General features: G+C 46.5%; 1 protein-coding gene across 1 annotated transcript in view; it reads left to right on the top strand.

Moving 5' to 3' along the window:
* Nucleotides 1-14,510, top strand: part of ADAM12 (ADAM metallopeptidase domain 12) — a 323,414-nt gene that overhangs the window by 27,058 nt on the left and 281,846 nt on the right. The gene's annotated exons all lie outside the window — the stretch shown is intronic.

The raw sequence follows: 14,510 nt of genomic DNA, 5'->3' as shown, positions 1-14,510 counted from the left end.
CCTTGCCTCAGCCTAGCTTGTGCTGAAAGCCTGGCCACTGCATGCCTCCCAGCCCTGCTTCGGCTAACTGAAGCCCCTAATTCGGGCATACCCTACGGAGGGGGAGTGTGGTGTCAAGAGACCCTGAGTCTTAGGTGACCAGGGCAGGTGAAGCCCCAGATTTGAGCCAGTCCTCTGCCACCTGCTGGGGGGTTGAGCTCTGGCAAGGCCACTCAAGGCACCTGGCCTCTCCAGGGCTCACTTCCCACCCATCCTGTTCCCATTCCTGCACATGGGGAGAATAGGGTGCGGACAGCCCACCATGGCAGTCTGTGTCGGGTAAAGCACTTTGTGAGCACCTGGGAGTTGTTGGCTACCAAACTGCCACCAAGGACACTCCCGCTCCTTCCTGCACCCAAGCCACCGTGCAATGTCCTCCAAGAAATGCGCACAGTCAGGCCCTGGGGAAGCAGCTTCCTAAAATTCTGGTCACCTTGTGGGGCCAGATGAGCCTCGTGATGGGGATGACCCCACTAGCAGCTGTCCCTGTCCCCCCTCTTCCTCTCAGAGTCTGTCCTCTAGAGCCCTAAGGTGTGCGCATGCCAACGTGTGCGCGAATGTGCGCCCGTGTGCGGGAGGAGCGTTTCTCTCCCCGTGGCTCTGATTTCTGCTAATACTGTCAAGTGAAAAAACATAAATTGTATCGTTCCTCAGAAAATCAGTGTGCTCACCTCCTTGCTCCCCACTCAGCCCTCATCAGAAAGCAATCTGCGGGAAAAGTTAGAATTTCAGCAGGTGCCAGCGTGGGGACTGTGCTTGCTGACAGTTTCCATGTTTCCATTTCACTCTTGGGAGCAGGGAGGGTATTAAAGTATTTACAGGAACACCCTGGCCAGCCAGTGGCGAATAGGGTCTGCTGCCCAATGTGGAAGCTGTGTCTCCAGCTACCACACAGGCAGAGGAAAACTGAAAATGATGAAGACAGGAAAGTCTACAAACATGTGGCTGTTTGACGCTGAAGACAAAATATTTGTCTGTCCATAATTTTCAGTTCGGTCTAGAAATTGGTCATCAGGAAAAGCCACTTAGGGCCGGCCAGTACGCCTGAGCTCGCTCTCCTGCCTGGAAAGCCATTATGCTAAGTCTTTCTGCCTTGGGACAGCGGGAGCGAACACCCCACGTGCCCTGTTACAGAGGAGACCTTCAAGCATTTTCCTAGAGGGAGCGCGTACTCAGAACTTTTAAAACATGAGCTAAGTGTCCTTGGTAAGTTTCATCCCGAAGCTGGAGCTTCAGAGAGCAGCTCCCTCTTTGTGTAAGGAATTACGCAAATATTTAGCTTACTGTGGATGTGTGTGGATTCTGCTCCCTTCTAACAATTGCATACTAAAGCAGGCATCTCTGGCAGCTGCCCCCTCATACACTTAGCTTTCTTTAACATATTTAAAAAGCAAATAATTTTGGTATTGTGGTCTGCTGCAGACATTATTTGTAGTTTAGCCAGGATATGATCTGAGAACTGAAAAGCTCTCTAGGTATTACATCCGTATATAAACCATGTGTTAGAAAGATATAAATTCAGTTTTGAAATATTTGTTAGACTGCTTTCGGCTTTCAGTCCGTGCCAAACATGTGCTTCGGTGACGGATGGAGTCATGCGGACCCCTGAATGAAACTCTTTATTGTGTATAGATTTTGTCTCCCAGCAGCTGGGTTACACGAGCTTCGAGATTAAGAGGATCCAGTTACTGAAGAGGTGGGCTCTTGAGTGAGCGTCCCATCTCTCTTTCCCCTTTGAAATATGTCAGCTGGGTTGCTTGGGCCCCGTTCTGTGCCACAGTAAATATGGTCGCCCACTCTGACTTGACGGAGCATAATGACGTCCCAGGCATTCTTGCGGTCACCTCAAGTTCCGAAGCTAGAATGCGCTCCTACGAATTGATTGAAATGTTTTGGCTTTGTGGGCCAGCGAACTATTCGAGGAACCTGGATCTGAGGCTGCCAGATAAAACAGAGGATGCCCAGCTCAGTCTGAACTTCCGATCAGGGTCGCGTAATATTGCAGGGGACGCCCTTCTGTTGAAGACCCGTTGTTGTTTATCTGAGATTCAGATTGAGCTGGACGTCAGGGTTTTGTTTCCTATGTCTGGCAGCCCTACATGGATCCTGATTTATTGTCTGTTCTCATAAACGGAGACTGTCAAAGAAAATTCCTCAGTGATGAAGGTTTTGTGAGTTTGAAATTCCAAGGGGAAGAGAGATGGAAGAAGCGTTTGTCTGTCCGCAGCGTAAACATCAGAATGTCTGTTAGAACGAAGTCTAAGAGCGGACCAATAGAGCACATCGGCTGCACTGGCGACTGGACCCGGGGTAGCACCTTTTTCTCCTGAGAGACATCCACGTCCTCACAGGTCGCCCTCTGCAGCCCAGGCACACCTGGGACGTGGTCCTGGCCTCCCTCCGTCCCTGCGCATGTGAGTGCCCTGAGCGCACCTGTCCGAAGCCTGCCACCTCCTGGACCGTGTCAACTGCAGCCCGTTTCCCACTTGGACTCGGATCGCTCTCGCAGGCGCTCAGCTTCCCGGCCTTCTTCACGGCACCTCGTGCTCTCTGAGGGCAGAAGCGAGTCTGAATGAAGGGGGAAGCCGCCGCGTGGAAGCTGGCGGGAAACGGACCCTCAGCGCGGCTCGGTTCCCTTCCTTTCTTCCCTCCCAAATGCTTACTTCAGATGGAGCTCAGCCACGGACTAGGTGTTAAGTCAAAGGCTTTCTCTCCACGAGTCATCTCCTATGGTCTCCTCGGCTCTCCCAGGGGTTAACTTTCGTGGACTCTGTTCTGTGCATCAGAAGGGTCCCCGGAAGGCAGAGGCTGCCCGTGGTCTTGAGCCATGTGGAACCCTACACCACCGGCTGGCCGCTCCTGAGCCACGGAGCGGGGATCCCCAGTGGAGGGACAGACACCGCCACTCTTGGGGAAGATGCTGGTTGACTCAGGTGTTGTCTGGTGGCTTGTTCATTTTAGAACTAAGCCTGTTTAATATTCTTAGCACATAACATTTCGTAGAAATAAATTTGAAGAGTCAAGAATGGGCAAGAGATAGGGAATCATAATCACCGAATTAAGAAATGAAAATGATACAAACATGAAAAGGTTTAACTTCAGGGACAAATGCACACTAAAACAACAAGGAAATGTGTTTTTTTTTTTTTTTTTCTTTACAAATGCTCAAATTTTTTTTATTTATTTGAGAGAGAGTGGGGGGGGGTGGGCAGCGGGAGAGGGACAAGCAGACTTCCCACTGAGCAGGGAGCTCAACATGGGGCTCTATCCCAGGAGTCTGAGGTCATGACCTGAATGGAAATCAAGAGTCGGATGTCCAGTCCACTGAGCCATCCAGGCATCCCACAAATACTCAGATATTTTTGAGAGGGCTTTTAAAGAACTTTTGGCTACTGAGAACTGTTGGCTATGATTGGCTACTGAGATGTTGACCTGCCAGAGCCTGGTCCTGCTGAATGGACAGAAAACAGTCATGCTTCATATTCTGCAAAGGGCAGGAGGGGGCCCAGCCCACTTCCTGCCCATTCTCCCCTGCCCCCAACATTCCATAGAGCAGGGAGGCCATGGAACCCCATGCCTCTTCTTGTGGATGCCACTGCGCTCCCCTGTGTGACCAGCACAGGGCAAGCTCCTGGGTAGTGACTGTGGTCCCCTCACAGCGATGGCACTTGGACGGCTTATCAGCGCTAATTTTATAGAGGATCAAGAATCCATTTAAAACAATTAATGCAGCGCTAACATGAATTTTAAAGCAGAACAATGACACTCGGCCCACAAAAGCACTTGCTCTGGTAAGATGCTTGTTGGCTAGTACAGTATAGTTCTGTTGTCTCATGGGACTAGATCAGAATAAAGATTTATATTATTGAGAGGAAATTGTTTGAAAGTTCCTAACCTGGACAAAAACTGAGAATGAAAGTGTTTCTAATTGAAGTTACTAAAAGTGCTCCCCAGTCATTCTGTGTACCTAGTAAATATTTATCAAATCTCAGAGAAGTGAAACATCTCTGAACACAGGACTCTAGCACTGTGTCATAATAGTTTTGTTTATCCTATTGGACTATTGATGTTAGGATTCCCATTGGGGTCCTTCCAATTCAACCAGCAAAGTCAACACATAGAATATTAATTGTTGTAAAATACTCCCTGCCCCGTAAAATACTCCCTGCCCCTGCCTCCAGAGAGCCACACTTTCCCCTGGGCAGATGTGTGCTAGCTAATTCCCATTATCCCCCATCCTGACTTCCTCCAGGTACCACCTTGAAGCCAAGGCCCCCAGTCCTGCCCCGTTCACACCCCCAAACCGCCAGAGCCACAGGAGTCCCCACAGTTGAGGGTCCAGCAGGTAGAGAAGGGTGGGGGGATGCTCTGTAGTAGGGGCGTGAGGCATAGGTTATTCCCCTGGTGTTGCATTCTGGAATTCTGAATATATTTCCGCATAAACACACATAGGGTATCACGTCCATAAACTATTATCTGAGTTAAAACTCAAAGTGGGTTTTTCTCATAAAGAAGATGATGTGTCCAAATGGCGGCAGGAGAGTCATCTACACTATAAGTTACAAGGTTTGGGAGCTAGCCTTCACGGGCTCCTGGAGTCTGTAGAGTCAAGTTCAAATAATCAGCCTACGCCTGCTTCCTTTGGGTGTGCAGCACACCTGCTGAGGTCCTGTTCTACCTCTGTGAGCATGGCAGGTACACACTCTTGAGTGGAAAAGGAAATACCGGGCTTTCATGATCACAGTTTCTATTATGGTCCCTCAGTTCTCTGTTCTGATCTTAATTTGGCTTTTCAAGGAAGAGTTCCTGCTGGGAAGATAATGAGCAAAGTGCTTTAGATGAGGGCTCTGGTGGACTTGCCAGTTCTTTCTCATTAAAAGTAAGTAAATGGGACTCCTGGCTTATAAATAAGACACATGTGGGTTTGGTTCTGTGCACCTACCTGCCAGGGACCAGACATCGCTGGGTGAGCTAAAAATCACCTCTCAGAACCTCCGCGCTGAGAACCAAGCCCCAGCTCCCTCCCTTATGTCATTATGATCACAACAGGCTGTGGCAACTTTTCATTTGTTTGGTAATAATTCACTAAATAAATACATGTCAGCACATGAGGCTATAACAGAAATTTGATAAACAAGGCCGCTACTTCTTGTGACTTTATTTTATTTTTTTTTTAAAGATTTTATTTATTTGACAGAGAGAGAGAAATCACAAGTAGGCAGAGAGGCAGGCAGAGAGAGGGGGGAGGAAGCAGGCTCCCTGCGGAGCAGAGAGCCCGATGCGGGGCTCGATCCCAGGACCCTGGGATCACAACCTGAGCCAAAGGCAGAGGCTTTAACCCGCTGAGCCACCCAGGCGCCCCTCTTCTTGTGATTTTAGATTGAGGGGTAGAGAGGTGGGGACTGACAATAGAACGAGTAAGATGAGGTGGCCAGGGGATGGAGTTCTAGGAGTTTAGGACACAGGGAAGGAGTCAGTCTTACTCCAAGCATCTCCAGGCCCGAGGGACTGTTCCTGTATCGTGCAATACGGCTGGGGCACAGACCCGAGAACTTAGCTATGGGGACTGGCCTCCTGGCGTCTTGATTTGCTTGGTCGTGGGCTGCATTTCTCTGGGCCTCTTTTGTCATGTATTAAATGAAGGTAAACTTCATGGGATATAGTGAAGTTTAAACAAGTTAAAGATTCAAAGAGTTTGAGTGGGGCTTGGTGTGTAGCTGCCGTTCAGTTAGTGATCACCATTGTGATCGATACGTGCTTATTGATTATGTCACCTATGATAATCATAATCATAATCTTTTTCAGTACAATTATTTTCGTTTTTAAAAAAGACAAGTGTCTAACATGCAGCTTACACATACTACTATTCTGCCTTAACACCAGCACTTTCAGGAACACATCGGTTACTTTCAAACAGCAAAATGACAGTGATGTACAACTACAGTTTAAGGCATGTCAGCAAATTTTTGAATTAAGAAATACACAACGTTCTAAGGCAACACTGCGTTTGGCGCCTACGAATGGTTCTTGTTTTTCCATTCTTCTCCAGCATTCATACTCTCCTCTCGCATACAGAGAACGTCTCTAATACGGATGATGTACTCTGCCTACGACCCCACGGCAGAACGTCTTCCCACTGCACTCCACACCCAGACCCTGCCTTGGAGACGCGCCGTGAGCCAGGCCTTGTTTGCCTCCCGTGCTTCTGCCCACAGCTCTCTCTGTCCCAGTCACCGACTTCACTGTAGCCACACTGACCGCCGCACTCACTGTAGCCTTAGGACATTTACGCTATGTTCTCTTGATGGGCAACAATGCTGGAGGGTTTTGTCTTCTCAGATGGCGCCTCCTTGAAGACTGGAAGAAGGAGAGCCTGCAGGCTCCGAGGCTATGGAGAAGGGTCCTCTTAAGAAGTAGGAGAGTTTTCAGAAAACAGGAGACAAAAACAAAGCACCATTAAAAGCTCCTTGGAGCTGTTGACCATGGGCCATCAGACAAGGACTGTGTCAGATCACCCAGCCAAGTGACCATGTGACTTAAGGAGCAGGGGATGGTGGTGGCATTAGCAAGACAAGGGTGATACAGAATGCTCTCTTGTCTGACTGGGGAATGGAATGAAACCTTTGATTTTTGCCTGTGCTGAGTCTGAGGTGATCCTGGTGACAAGACATAGGAATCAAAATGCCCGGTAGGTCTTGTAGTATAGACTGCTCTTGGGTGAGTGGGCCAGATGGGAAAATATTGATTTGGGCCACATCAGCTTAATGTTAATGAGTTCTGTGGGGGACAGTCAGAGTAGAGAGGGAAGGTGACCCCGAGCTGGGACTTGGGGGGCTGTTCCATCCCTCAGAGAGAGAAGGTCAGAGAAAGAGGGATGAGTGGAACGGGGCAAGACCTGGTCAGAGAATGGTCAGGTGCTGCTGAACCAGTGTTCAGAATTAGGAAGGGGAGAATGTGCTTCCTGTTCTGCAGAAAGCAGAACCCCAGAGGTAGGCTTGGAGCAAGGAGATCAGGGGACTCAAGGCCAGAGCTGAGTCCTGTGGCTCCAAGATGCTCACTGTTCACTGTCCCAACTAGCAGAGGTTGGTCAGTGGGGACAAATGGTGCACCAAGGATGTCAGAGATCGCCCTCAGATGGAACTGAGCTTCTAGTAGCGGAAAGTGGTCACTCCCTCACTGTTGTGGACTTCCATTTCCTGAATTTATAATAGTGAGTGAGATAAATTCACTTTTATTCTTGTCCTTTTGCTGTTAACTTTCAAAAATGGATCCTAGAGTATAGATTTTAGTCGTTGGTTCTGTTTTTCCCCCCTTATATAATTTTTTTTACAAGGTAAATTTTGGAAAACTCTGACCCGACTCCAACCCCCAAGAGTAATCAAATGAGTTCCTGTAGCAGGACTTGGTCCCTGTAGTGACCGGCAAATTGACTGAATGTATTTGAAATGCAAAGCGCTTGGGTTTTGTCATTAATTCTGCCATTCGTTGTTAGGCAACATTAAGAATAACCCATATAATCCTGTAATTCAGGCTGACCATTTGTAAAATGGTCCTTGCATTAGCTTCCACTTTCCACTGACCAGCAAAGGGTATAAAAATAAGTTAATGTTGTAAATGATTTTGCTCCCTGCAAACAGATACACTATGGGCATGGAGAATTACTTTTCTGTGTAGTAGAGACAGTGGATGCTTGGGATATGAATCCATTTGAAACATTTACGAGAAGCCATAACCAGCTTTCTTTGAGTTTGGAAATGACATATAAAACATCTTTTCAAAATTGTAATTGTTCCATAGTGCTTGATTGCTTTTATTTCCAAATGGGCTCTGTCCTCCGGCATGCCCAAGTCTGGTATCTGTGATGCCAGGAAAGCTGGTAAGAAAGTAAAACATTCAAGCAGTTGGTTTGTTGTCACGAGTCCAAATGATTGATATTTTTTTAAGTTTATTTTTTATTCATCATAAAAGTTTATCTATCACAAAAGCAATATATACTGATTATAGAAAAATCAGAGATACATATAAACATAAAGAAGAAAAACAATGAATTCATAGCCCCGACACTCAGAACAAACCTGGAAGAGCATTTTCGTGTATTTCTTTCCAAACACTGATTCTAAAAAATCTAAGCTAAATGACACCCAAGGACACTTTACATCCATGATCTCACTTGGGGCCTCCTGCCAGCTTTGTGTAGTAGACAATGGTCCCATAACCTCCAGGACACAGAAAGAATCAGAGTGTCAAGCAGGAGGAACTTGCCCAAGAGCATCCAGAAATGGCCTGTGATGGGGGCAGGACGTGTCTTCTGACTCGACACTGTGGCTCCTTCCTTCCTTCGTCTTGATAATTCATCCTGCCAGTGTGGATAAGTAAAACCTTAGGCTCTGAGAGGATCTGGTTCTGTTTCGACATCCTTTTATCGAACTGTTTATGTGACTGTCACTTGGTGTCACCTTCCTAAACCAACTTCTTACTTCTGTACTCCCCCAGAGCCTTGGAGCCAATCATCCCAAAATGTAGAAGTGTTTACAGCAATTTGTTCTTTCTTTGTCCTCTAGAGTATTTGGGGGCACGTAGGGGGCCTTTCAGTTGCTGGGGGAAGCCACTGCTCTCACACACCTCTGCCTTCTCCTGCTCTAGAAAACCATATCACTTACTTGATGCTTTGCACTTGACTGCCGCCGCCTTGTCTTTTCTTCCCCCTGAATGAGGAGTGATGAGAGCAGAGAGGGGAAGTCCTCCAGTTCACGGGTGTTTGGAGCCCTCCGTGGTCACCGGCCATCTCCGAGCTTTGGATACTGAATGGCTCCACAATGACATTGCTCCTCCAAGATTCAGATTAAGTTTTAAAAGTGATTATTAACAGACTTTAAAGGACAGTTATAGATGTATAAGAAAATTGAGAAGGGGCGCCTGGGTGGCTCAGTGGGTTAAGCCGCTGCCTTCGGCTCAGGTCATGATCTCAGGGTCCTGGGATCGAGTCCCAGATCGGGCTCTCTGCTCAGCAGGGCGCCTGCTTCCCTTCCTCTCTCTGTGATCTCTTCCCTTCCTCTCTCCTACTGTGATCTCTCTCTGTCAAATAAATAAAATAAAATCTTAAAAAAAAAAAAAAAAAAGAAGTGTTAAAAAAAAAAAAAGAAAATTGAGAAGAAAATATAGATCGTTTCCATATTCCTGACACCCAATTTCCCTTATTAAAGAGCTTATATTATATTATACTTTTATCATAACTTATAAACCAAAATTAACATTTTTTCAACCAAAGTTCATACTTCACTCAGATTTCCTTACTTTTTATCTCATCTCCCTTTCTGTTTCTCCATTCCATCAGCATGTGACCCTGAAGGACATTTGTCTTGCCTCCCTGGACTCCTCTTGACCGCGAGGGTTTCTTAGAGTGCCCTTGTTTTTGACCTTGCCTATTTCAAAGTCTGTTGGTCATGTGTACTGCAGGTCATAGCTCTGTTGGCATTTGTCTCAGGTTAGACTGGAGCCGTGGGTTTTGGGGAGTAAGGCTGCTGAAGTAAAGCATCATTCCTACCATATCCTTTGAAAGGTACCCACAGGCAGTGTGACATCGCTCTTCATGTTGCCTTGATCATCTGGCCGAAGTAGTATTTTTCAGGTTTTTCCACTCTGAAGTTACTCTTTTTCAGATTAACCATGGTTCTTTTGAGCATCCCAGAGCTATGTCATTTTAAAATCACATTCCTAATTTCCACCCGGGGAGTCTGCAGATGAAATGAAAGAGTGACAGTGTTATTTGGTAAGACTGCAAATAGGAATCTGAACCAAGAAAACACATCCGTCCTTTATGGGAGCACTGCAACCATATTTTCCTGAAATAAGAAGCAGTCCAGTCAGTTCTATAAGATTGTCATTTGCTTTCACATATGTGGGGCTAAGGAAAATGCTTTATGAGTTTCCAGAGCCTTGTCCCCAGATTGGTTTGTGGTTCATAATGGCTACCTCAATTTTTTCCCCCCAGCTAGATTTTCAGAAGAATATTTATCTTGATCCTATTTCTAGTGCCTCAGATCGGTTCTCCTCTCTTAGGTCTGCGCAGGTGTTCATATTGGTTTCCCTTTAAAGCCAGAATTCCAGAGGTGATGTGTAAGTTTTATCTTGAGTATTTATCTCATCAGAGTTTGCTTCCATAGTGGCCCACTGGGTAGCCTGAGTGGATACATACCAGTACTTAAGCCTGGCATTTTCTACTGATGGATGGACCATGGTCACATTCACACCGTTAGTGTGGTTTTGTCAGATGAACCCTGTATAGAAGTTTGGGAAAGTGGATTCGAATATCCTAAACTAGTTCCATGCATTAAAGCTTTTTGAAAGCTCTTTGAACGCATTGAGCTTCCTCTACCCTGTAAGAACTAGGAAGGGGAGAATGTGCTTCCTGTTCTGCAGAAGGCAGAACCCCAGAGGTAGGCTTGGAGCAAGTAGATCAGGGGACTCAAGGCCAGCGCTGGGCCTTGTGGCTCCAAGGTGTCCGTTGTTCACTGTCCCAGAACTCCACGTCGGTCTGTCCCTGTGCATAACTGATGCCCATCAATGGACATCATGTTGTTGTTCTTAGTAAGACAGGCAAAGGAGGGTTGACCAGAGCAGGGATAGGCAGGACTTCCATGAGCAGCCAGGCTCTGGGGGGCTCTAACGGGGGAATCCTACATCTCTTCAGGCAGGTGTCTTTATTAGTGGCTTTTCCAAGACTGTAAAGCCATTGCTGCAAAGATTCTTGCTTGCTTGCGGAATTGGGTCTTATACCTTCCCTGTTGGCTGGTCACAAGTCCAAAGGTAAAAAGCTCCGGCGAAGACAAAAGCAAAATAGACATACACATTTCCCATGGGAAAGTAAAGCTCATTATTATAGATGAAATCTTATTAGAAACCAAACTATCTAATATGGTTTTTTCCCCACTATGAGACTGAAGCAAACTGACCATTTTATCAAAATGGCAAGCAATGTATCTGGTTACCCAGCAGGAAAAAAAAAAAAAAGCCAGAAGCTCCTTCCTAATATAATTTATTCACATTTTTTATTTAGGCAACTGAATTTTGTTGATTCCCAAATACTAGGAGAAACAAAATGTATGCAAACTGTATATTTTATAAGGTCGTATTTTTTCCCCTGGGCTTCTAAGGACTTAGATGTACACATCATTCAGGACCTGCTTTTATGGATTGTCAACAAGATCACTCCATAAAATACACTCTGATATCTCACAGCTGTGTATAATTTATTCTGTCTATCCATGCAGCACAAATGAAATTTTTATTTGCATCATCTAAAAGAAATACCAGTGTATAAATACATAAGCAGAGCTCATAAGAAACAGTCTCCTGACTACAGATACTGCTAGGGGTATTGTGCAATCAGTTAAAAAGCTGAGGGACAGCTTCATTATCCATGTACGTAGATAATAAATACTGTACTTGGCAAACAGGGCAGTTACTCAGTTTCTTAAAAAGGTTGCACAACATTCTCCAAGTGCTGGCACAGTCTGCCTTGAACTTCTCCTTGGAATATTCAGAAATAAAGCCTCTTAGACAAAAAGAATTCAGCCAAAAAGGACTTCTTTTGGATTAAGATGATGGAATATGTAGGTGAAAAGGGAAGTGTTCAGTTCTTGGAACATTTTGCCTTCAGGAGAATAAATAACTCTAATTTTCTACTACCAAGAGTCTTGGAGGAAAAAGATTCAGAGAACTAAGAATGTTTCTTGTCTTTGGCTTGTGCAGCTGCAGCCTGATTGTCATCTAGGAGGCCCCACAAAGGTTCTCCAGCTTCCCCCAAATCAAGGATGTGAACTTGCTACCCCTCTCCCCTGATGGCAGAGTCCTGCTAGGGATTCACCCATGAGACCCGGACCTCTTAGTGCCATCTGCTTCCTTCTAAGACATGTGGCTTCTCAAGCGAGTTTAGTTGTATGCAAAGGTTGTTTTCCAATGTCTGAGGCTGGGTGAAGATCTCCTAGGTCTTTGAGAGCATGGCTGCAGTGCCCCTGGAAAGCCTCCTGTCTTCCCCGTGGCAGCTGAGTGGTGGGTGAGGCAGAGCTCCTGTTTTGGATTTAATAAGCCCTTGGACAACTGGATTTGTGGCTAACTGCTCAAGTGAATAATCCACTTGTGTTGGAAATTTAACTTCCAGAACTGCCAGGAGCAGCTTAGAATCAAATTGGTTTGTTTTTGTAGAGAACATTTTTAAATGTTTGCAATCACTTTCTTAACAGTTTCACCCAACTTTTGAAAAGTGAAATACTGGCCAGGGTGACTCTTGGCCTGTGGTGTGGTTTTCATTGGTTTAGGGGAATGTTCAGAAGATCTCCAATTCTTATTCCATAATTACTGGTATTTCAAAGCCTTCTTGGTCCAATTCGAAGAACACACCTGCTCTCTGTTAAGATACACTCAGCTAATTGCTTTCCATAGTCTGGCTCTGCACGAGCTATATGGCTGGCTCAGCATGAACTTCTGGTAAATTCCACCATAGGAATCCCACTGAGAGTCCTGAGCAAGAGACTTGGGTCTTGGCGAGAATGATGCTGGTAAACCAGTGGACGCTGCTCTCTGTGCTTCACGCCTATTTTCTCTTGGCATCCCCACGCTCTGCCTCATTTTATGGAAGAGGAAAGCACTTGCTGTCCCTCTGCTGGCGCATTCTCCCTGTGGCTCTGTGTGGGACTGGCAGGTTCCCATCTTCGTATCTGGGCTAATGGGCACCCCCTCCCCCAACAAGTAGTGGTCTTTCCTGGCCTTTCCATCAAGAGTAGCCCTCCCCATGACTCTACTGTCACCTCGTTTTTCTTATTATCTTGTATTTGGAAGGTACTGCAGATTGACAGAAGCAGAACAAGGCTAACACTGAGCCCCCATAGCCTTGTTCTTTCATAGTCCTGACCGCCCTCCGAAATGGTCGCGCTAGGCCTCTTTCTGCCAATTCAAGAACGCAAGTCGTGAGGGCAGCTTTACCTGGGACCCTCTCTCAGATACACAGGATGGAGAGAACGGAGTCTTCTGGGGTTAAGCTGCATTTCCAAGATGAGGGTCCTGGCTGTGGAGGCAGAGGGGCTGTCTCCACCCAGGTGACATGAGCGCACACTGACCCAAAGCAGAAAGGTTGGGCTTTTTGAATGGAAGACATCAGAGTGCCCATCAGAAGGCAGACAGGGGATACATGGTTGTTGAATGAGTACGTGAAGGAGGGAACAAACAAGCAGGGCGAGAACAACTGGCTGAGAGACCCGCAGCTGACCCGTGGAAGAGCGGGAACAGGTGCTGGCCTGTGTCTCTCCCGAAGCCCCCACTGTAGTGATGGCACACTACTGGGGAGTGCAGTGAAGGCTGAGAAACCACGCCGGTGGTCAGGGCTCATCTAACCAGGATCTCTGTGTGCCAGTGGCCACCCCCTCTGCAGCCAGGAGAAGGGCTTTGGCATCTTCCATTCAGATACCTAGTCTTCCCACTTCTATCAGGCCCTCCCCCAGTGTCCGCAGATGTCACGACCCACACGCATCCCTTCTGGTGATGACATGGCTAGAACCCTCATCACTCGAATGTGGGTTCATCCCAAAATGCTCAGCTCGTCCCAGGCCTGAGCCCCGCCCCCCACTCTCCTCTGCTTGTTCATGTGGCTCATGGTCCTTCCCCCCACAACGCTTTGCCCGGGCCCCTCGTGGCCAGTGGACCCACTCACCTCCTCTGCCATTGGCCATATCCCTAACTCTCTGCTCATCCCTGTTCCTGTGGCGCCTCAATAACTGGGAGTTTTAAATGCTTTGTGACCAGCTTGAGAATTTTCTGGAGCAGCTATGTCAGACAGTTAATACTCAAGGAGTAATCCTTTTGTAACCTGAACATAACGGCAGACTTCCACACCAAGAATGATAAAATGGTGTGGATTTAAAAGTATTTGGGGAACTGTAAAATGTCTAGGATTAAAATTTCAATACCATTTGTGCCCAATAAATGTGAACTCCTTAGTAACTTAAAACTGTGCTATTATGACTCAGGTCTGAAAATTATGAGTCCTGGTTGGAGAAATGGGAATAACATGTGAGGGACTCTGCTCTCATCCTTGACCTCGAGGGACAGGCTGTGGTCATACCAAACAGCAGGAACGTGACCTCATAGGAGAGCAATCCCAGAGAAATTACCTGACTTGTTAGGAAAGCGATACACTGTCCAGAAGAGAAAAAAAGTTATACTTTCCATTAGGACTGTTTATGGAAATGGGGCTAAGTTGAACCTGTGTCGGGACATTAACTGGTTCGACAGGACCCCAAGAAACAAGATCATATAATAGTTTATTGAGTGACTTAATTTTTTTTTACATAAACCAGTCTAGTCGGTCTGAACTGGCCAATTAATTTTGTCTATAGAATCACTCAGTGAGGCATATAAAATTAGCCTCTGTAAGTACAGAGAGAATTGGCATTGTGTTGAGCTGATTCACTGGGACT

Source organism: Mustela erminea, chromosome 14 (genome assembly GCF_009829155.1).
Source record: "Mustela erminea isolate mMusErm1 chromosome 14, mMusErm1.Pri, whole genome shotgun sequence".
Classification (NCBI taxonomy): Eukaryota; Metazoa; Chordata; class Mammalia; order Carnivora; family Mustelidae; genus Mustela; species Mustela erminea.
Note: the sequence above shows the minus strand (reverse complement) of the source record. Positions and strands in the feature narration are given on the sequence as shown.